The following is an 8159-nucleotide window of genomic DNA, read 5'->3' as shown; positions in this document are numbered from 1 at the left end:
AAATCTTCATAAATCCCGGCTGCTCTCAGGAAATCCTCGGAAGGCCATTCACACGCCCGAACCTCCGTGGTGCGAGGCAGATTATACTTAGGCTTTGGTGCCTTTTCCTTCGAGCTTTGGCTCGATGAGCCCCTCAAGAGTCTCCTCATCATTTTCTGAAAAAAAATCTGAAATTTTTAGTAACTTCAAAATAAAAGTAAAGCAAACTCAATAATATTGATAGCAACTACTCCTACAAGTGCCTAGGGCCTATATCATGCATCAAAACTACTTTTGACCATATAAATTTGACATGCAAGCTCAAGAACAGGGTCACCTAAGCAGCAAAAATTTACAATGACTAAAGCACTAGAACAAGAACTAATTGGACCAATGGAGGAGTCACATACCAAGGAACAATCTCCCCAAGCAGTTTTGTGAGAGGTGCTTTGAGCAAGGAGATCGAAAATGGCAACATAATGAGCTTGGACTCGGGTTTGAGCTGGTTTTTCGTGTTTGGGGGATGAAGATGAAGTGTTTGGGTGCAAGAATAAGTGGAGGAGGGCCACCATGGGCCCACGGGGCAGGGGGCGCGCCCTAGAGGGGTGTCCGCGCCCTCCACCCTCGTGGCAAGGTAGTTGGCCCCCCTGGTCTGTTCTTTGTTCCATAAATCCTCAAATATTCTAGAAAAAATCATATTTAATTTTCAGGGCATTTGGAGAACTTTTATTTTCGAGGTACTTTTATATTGCATGGATAATCGGATAACAGACAGACAAATATTTATTTTTATTTTATTTAATATAAATAACAGAAAGTAAAAGTTGGGTACAGAAGGTTGTGCCTTCTAGTTTCATCCATCTCATGATCATCAAAAGAAATCCACTAACAAGGTTGATCAAGTCTTGTTAACGAACTCATTCCGAATAACATGGAACCGGAGAAATTTCGAATAACACTATGTTACCTCAACGGGGATATGCACATCCCCAATAATAAGAATATCATATTTCTTCTTGACAGTAGGAAGAGGAAATTCAAAACCTCCAAATATAATCGATGGAATTTTTCCAATAGAGTTGATACTATGAACTTGAGGTTGTTTCCTTGGAAAGTGTACCGTATGCTCATTACCATTAACATGAAAAGTGACATTGCCTTTAGTGCAATCAATAACAGCCCCTGCAGTATTCAGAAAGGGTCTTCCAAGAATAATAGATATACTATCGTCCTCGGGAATATCAAGAATAACAAAGTCCGTTAAAATAGTAACATTTGCAACTACAACAGGCGCATCCTCACAAATACCGACAGGTATAGCAATTGATTTATCAGCCATTTGCAAAGATATTTCAGTAGGTGTCAACTTATTCAAATCAAGTTTACGATATAGAGAGAGAGGCATAACACTAACACTGGCTCCAAGATTACATAAAGCAGTTTTAACATAGTTTCTTTTAATGGAGCATGGTATAGTTGGTACACCGGGATCTCCAAGTTTCTTGGGTATTCCACTCTTAAAAGTATAATCAGCAAGCATGGTGGAAATTTCAGCTTTCGGTATCTTTCTTTTATTTGTAATAATATCTTTCATGTACTTAGCATAAGGATTTGTTTTGAGCATATCAGTTAATCGCACACACAAAAAGATAGGTCTAATCATTTTAGCAAAGCGCTCAAAATCCTCATCATCCTTTTTCTTGGATGGTTTGGGAGGAAAAGGCATGGGTTTCTGAACCCAAGGCTCTCTTTCTTTACCATGTTTCCTAGCAACAAAGTCTTTCTTATCATAACATTGATTCTTTGATTGTGGGTTATCAAGATCAACAGCAGGTTCAATTTCTATGTCATTATCATTACTAGGTGGAGCATCATCATGAGCATTATTATTAAGATTATCACTAGTTTCAGGTTCATTACCAGGTTGAGTTTCAGCATCAGAAATAGAAATATCATTTGGATTCTCAGGTGTTTCAACAATAGGATCACTAGAAGCATGCAAAGTCCTATCATTTTTCTTCTTCTTCTTTTTAGAAGAACTAGGTGCATCTATATTATTTCTATGAGAATCTTGCTCAATTCTTTTAGGATGGCCTTCAGCATACAAAGGTTCCTGAGTCATTCTACCAGTTCTAGTAGACACTCTAACAGCATAATCATTATCTTTACTATTCAATTCATTAAGAAAATCATTTTGAGCTTTAAGTACTTGTTCTACTTGAGTGGTAACCATAGAAGCATGTTTACTAATAAGTTTAAGTTCACTTTTAACATTAGCCATATAATCACCCAAGTGTTCAAGCATATTTGAATTGTTTTTCAATTGTCTACCAAAATAAGCATTAAAGTCTTCTTGGTTAGCCATAAATTTATCAAACTCATCTAAGCATGGGCTAGCAAATTTAGTAAATGGGATTACAGGTTTATCATATCTATAGAGAGAATTTACCTTTACTACCTGTGTCGGGTTATCAAGACCATGAGTTTCTTCAATAGGTAAAGGATTAAGATTATATGTTTCTTCAACAGGCGGTAAATTAGGACCATGTATTTCTTCAATAGGAGGTAAATTCTTAACATCTTCAGCTGTAATACCCTTTTCTTTCATAGATTTCTTTGGCTCTTGCATATATTCAGGACTGAGAAATAGAATACCCCTCCTCTTCGGAGTTGGTTTAGGAGTAGGCTCAGGAATTGGCTCCGGAGGTGTCCAATTATTTTCATTCATCAACATATTATTCAATAAAATTTCAGCTTCATCCAGTGTTCTTTCCCTGAAAACAGAACCAGCACAACTATCCAGGTAATCTCTGGAGGCATCGGTTAGTCCATTATAAAAGATATCAAGTATTTCATTTTTCTTAAGTGGATGATCAGGCAAAGCATTAAGTAATTGGAGAAGCCTCCCCCAAGCTTGTGGGAGACTCTCTTCTTCAATTTGCAAAAAGTTATATATATATATATATATATATATCCCTTAAATCAGCTTGTTTCTTATGAGCAGGGAAATATTTAGCAGAGAATTAATAAATCATATCCTGGGGACTATGCACACAACTACGATCAAGAGAATTAAACCATATCTTAGCATCACCCTTTAATGAGAACGGAAATATTATAAGGATATAAAAGTAGCGAGTTCTCTCATCTTTAGTGAACAGGGTAGGTATATCATTCAGTTTAGTAAGGTGTGCCACAACAGTTTCAGATTCATAACCATGAAAAGGATCAGATTCAACCAAAGTAATTATATCAGGATCAACAGAGAATTCATAATCCTTATCAGTAACAAAGATAGGTGAAGTAGCCAAAGCAGGGTGAGGTTTCATTCTATCATTTAGGGATTGCTTACTCCATTTAGCTAATAATTTTTTAAGTTCAGTTCTATTTCTGCAAGCTAAAATGGCTAAAGAAGCATCTTGATCAAATACATAACCCTTAGGAATAGCAAGTGGTTCTTCATCATCACTTTCATCAGTATCATCAGATTCAATATTTTCAATTTCTCTAGCCCTAGCAAGTTGTTCATCAAGAGAAGCACTAAGTGGCACGGTAGTATCAGGCATAGAGGTAGTTTCATCATAAGTATCATGCATAGCAGAAGTGGCATCATCAATAACATGCGACATATCACAACGAATAGCAGAAGCAGGTGTAGGTGTCGCAAGCTTACTCAAAACAGAAGGTGAATCAAGTGCAGAGCTAGATGGCAGTTCCTTACCTCCCCTCATAGTTGAGGGATAGATCTTGGTTTTTGGATCTCTCAAGTTCTTCATAATGATAAGCAGATATATATATCCAAGTGACTCAAAGAATAGAGCTATGCTCCCCGGCAATGGCGCCAGAAAATAATCTTGATAACCCACAAGTATAGGGGATCGCAAATGTTTTCGGGGGTAGAGTATTCATCCCAAATTTATTGATTCGACACAAGGGGGCCAAAGAATATTCTCAAGTATTAGCAGCTGAGTTGTCAATTCAACCACACCTGGAAACTTAATATCTGCAGCAAAGTGTTTAGTAGCAAAGTAATATGATAATAGTAATAACGGTAACAAAAGGAAACGCTAGTAAAAGCAATGTTTTTGGTATTTTTAGTGATGATAGCAATAGCAACGGAAAAGTAAATAAGCGAAGAACAATATGTGGAAAGCTCGTAGGCAATGGATCGGTGATGCAGAATTATGCCGGATGCGGTTCATCATGTAACAGTCATAACCTAGGGTGACACAGAACTAGCTCCAGTTCGTTGATATAATGTAGGCATGTATTCCGAATATAGTCATACGTGCTTATGGAAAAGAACTTGCATGACATCTTTTGTCCTACCCTCCCGTGGCAGCGGGGTCCTTACGGGAACTAAGCGATATTAAGGCCTCCTTTTAATAGAGAACCAGAACAAAGCATTAACACATAGTGAATACATGAACTCCTCAAACTACAGTCATCACCGGTAAGTATCCTGATTATTGTCACTTCGGAGTTAACGGATTATAACACATAATAGGTGACTATAGACTTGCAAGATAGGATCTAGAACTCTCATATATTGATGAAAACAAAATAGTTTCAGATCTGAAATCATGGCACTTGGGCCCTAGTGACAAGCATTAAGCATAGCAAAGTCATAGCAACATCAATCTCAGAACATAGTGGATACTAGGGATCAAACCCTAACAAAACTAACTCGATTACATGATAGATCCCATCCAACCCATCACCGTCCAGCAAGCCTACGATGAAATTAGTCACGCACGGTGGTGAGCATCATGAAATTGGTGATGGAGGATGGTTGATGATGACTATGGCGACGGATTCCCCTCTCCAGAGCCCCGAACGGACTCCAGATCAGCCCTCCCGAGAGGTTTTAGGGCTTGGCGGTGGCTCCGTATCGTAAAACGCGATGATTTCTTCTCTCTAATTTTTTTCTCATCGAAACTCAATATATGGAGGTGGAGTTGGAGTCGGAGACGCAACAGGGGGCCCATGAGGTAGGGGGGCGCGCCCTAGGGGGGCAGGCGCGCCCCCCACCCTCGTGGCAAGACGGTGGCCCCCATGGCCTTCATCTTTGGCAGGTATTTTTCTTATTTTTTGAAAAGTGTCTCTGTGATGTTTCAGGTCATTCCGAGAACGTTTGATGCTACACATAAATAACACCATGATAGTTCTGCTAAAAACAACATCAGTCCGGGTTAGTTCCATTCAAATCATGCAAATTAGAGTCCAAAACAAGGGCAAAAGTGTTTGGAGAAGTAGATACGTTGGAGACGTATCAACATGCTACGGGACTTGCAAACTTCAACACAAGTATTCCTCAAATTCACAACTACCCAACTAGCACAACTTTGATATCACTATCTCCATATCTCAAAACAATCATCAAGTATCAAACTTCTCTTAGTATTCAATGCACTTCATATGAAAGTTTTTATTATATCCCTCTTGGATGCCCATCATATTAGGACTAAATTCATAACCAAAGCAAATTACCATGCTGTTTAGGACTCTCAAAATAATATAAGTGACGCATGAGAGATCATCTGTTTCTTAAAATAAACCACCACCGTGCTCTAAAAAGATATAAGTGAAGCACTAGAGCAACAACAAACTACTCTGAAAGATATAAGTGAAGATCAATGAGTAGTCGAATAATTATGCAACTATATGAAGACTCTCTAACATTTAAGAATTTAAGATCTTGGTATTTTATTCAAACAGCAAGCAAATCCTAACAAAATAAATTGACGCTCCAAGCAAAACACATATCATGTGGTAAATAAAAATATAGCTCCAAGTAAAGTTACCGATGAACGAAGACGAAAGAGGGGATGCCTTCCAGGGCATCCCCAAGCTTAGGCTCTTGGTTGTCCTTGAATATTACCTTGGGGTGCCTTGGGTATCCCCAAGCTTAGGCTCTTGCCACTCCTTATTCCATAGTCCATCGAATCTTTACCCAAAATATGAAAACTTCAGAACACAAAACTTAACAGAAAACTCGTAAGCTCCGTTAGCGAAAGAAAAAAAGACACCACTTCAAGGTACTGTAATGAACTCATTCTTTATTTATATTGGTGTTAGACCTACTGTCTTCCAACTTCTCTATGGTTTATAAACTCTTTTACGAGCCATAGATTCATCAAAATAAGCAAACAACACGCGAAAAAGAGAATCTATCAAAAACAGAACAGTCTGTAGTAATCTGTAACTAACGCAAACTTATGGAACCCCAAAAATTCTAAAATAAATTGCTGCACGTGAGGAATTTATCTATTAATCATCTGAAAAAATAATTAACTAAATAGCACTATCCAAATAAAAATGGCAGCAATTCTCGTGAGCACTAAAGTTTTTGTTTTTTACAGCAAGATCAACAAGACTTTCCCCAAGTCTTCCCAACGGTTCTACTTGGCACAAACACTAAATAAATCATAAAAACTCAATCATAACATAGGCTAGATAAATTATTTATTACTAAACAGGAGCAAAAATAAAGGGACAAAAATAAAGTTGGGTTGCCTCCCAACAAGCGCTATCGTTTAACGCCCCGAGCTAGGCATGATGATTTCAATGATGCTCACATAAAAGATAAGAATTGAAACATAAAGAGAGCATCATGAAGAATATAACTAGCATATTTAATCCTAACCCACTTACTATGCATAGGGATTTTGTGAGCAAAAAACTTATGGGAACAATAATCAACTAGCATAGGAGGGCAAAACAAGCATAACTTCAAAACTTTAAGCACATAGAGAGGAAACTTGATATTATTGCAATTACTACAAGAATATGTTCCTCCCTCATAATAATTTTCAGGAGCATCATGAATGAATTCAACAATATAACTATCACATAAAGCATTCTTTTCATGATCTACAAGCATAGAAATTTTATTACTCTCCACATAAGCAAATTTCTTCTCATCAATAGTAGTGGGAGCAAATTTCTTCTCATCAATAGTAATGGGAGCAAACTCAACGAAATAACTATCATGTGAGGCATAATCCAATTGAAAACTAAAATCATGAAGACAAGTTTCATGGATATCATTATTCTTTATAGCATACAAGTCATCACAATAATCATCATAGATAGCAACTTTGCTCTCATAATCAATTGGAACCTCTTCCGAAATAGTGGATTCATCACAAAGTAAAGTCATGACCTCTCCAAATCCACTTTTATCAATATAATCATCATAAATAGGAGGCATTCTATCATCAAAAAAAATCTCATCAAAACTTGGGGGACAAAAAATATCATCTTCATCAAACATAGCATCCCCAAGCTTGTGGCTTTGCATATCATTAGCAGCATGGATATTCAAAGAATTCATACTAACAACATTGAAATCATGCTCATCATACAAATATTTAGTGCCAAACATTCTAATGCATTCTTCTTCTAGCACTTGAGCACAATTATCGGAATCCTTATTCTCACGAAAGACATTAAAAAGATGAAGCATATGAGGCATCCTTAATTCCATATATTTTGTAGTTTTCTTTTATAAACTAAACTAGTGCTAAAACAAGAACCTAAAAGATTCGATTGCAAGATCTAAAGATATACCTTCAAGCGCTAACCTCCCCGGCAACGACGCCAGAAAAGAGCTTGATGTCTACTACACAACCTTCTTCTTGTAGACGTTGTTGGGCCTCCAAGTGCAGAGGTTTGTAGGATAGTAGAAAATTTCCCTCAAGTGGATGACCTAAGGTTTATCAATCCGTGGGAGGCGTAGGATGAAGATGGTCTCTCTCAAGCAACCTTGCAACCAAATAACAAAGAATCTCTTGTGTCCCCAACACACCCAATACAACGGTAAATTGTATAGGTGCACTAGTTCGGCGAAGAGATGGTGATACAAGTGTAATATGGATGGTAGATAAAGGTTTTTGTAATCTGAAAATATAAAAACAACAAGGTAACTAATGATAAAAGTAAGCGTAAATGGCATTGCAATGCTAGGAAACAAGGCCTAGGGTTCATACTTTCACTAGTGCAAGTTTTCTCAACAATAATAACATAATTGGATCATATAACTATCACTCAACATGCAACAAAAGAGTCACTCCAAAGTCACTAATAGCGGCGAACAAACGAAGAGATTATGGTAGGGTACGAAACCACCTCAAAGTTATTCTTTCCGATCAATCCATTGGGTTATTCCTATAAGTGTC

Source organism: Triticum aestivum, chromosome 5A (assembly GCF_018294505.1).
Source record: "Triticum aestivum cultivar Chinese Spring chromosome 5A, IWGSC CS RefSeq v2.1, whole genome shotgun sequence".
NCBI classification, from domain to species: Eukaryota; Viridiplantae; Streptophyta; class Magnoliopsida; order Poales; family Poaceae; genus Triticum; species Triticum aestivum.
This window is presented reverse-complemented; position numbering follows the sequence as displayed.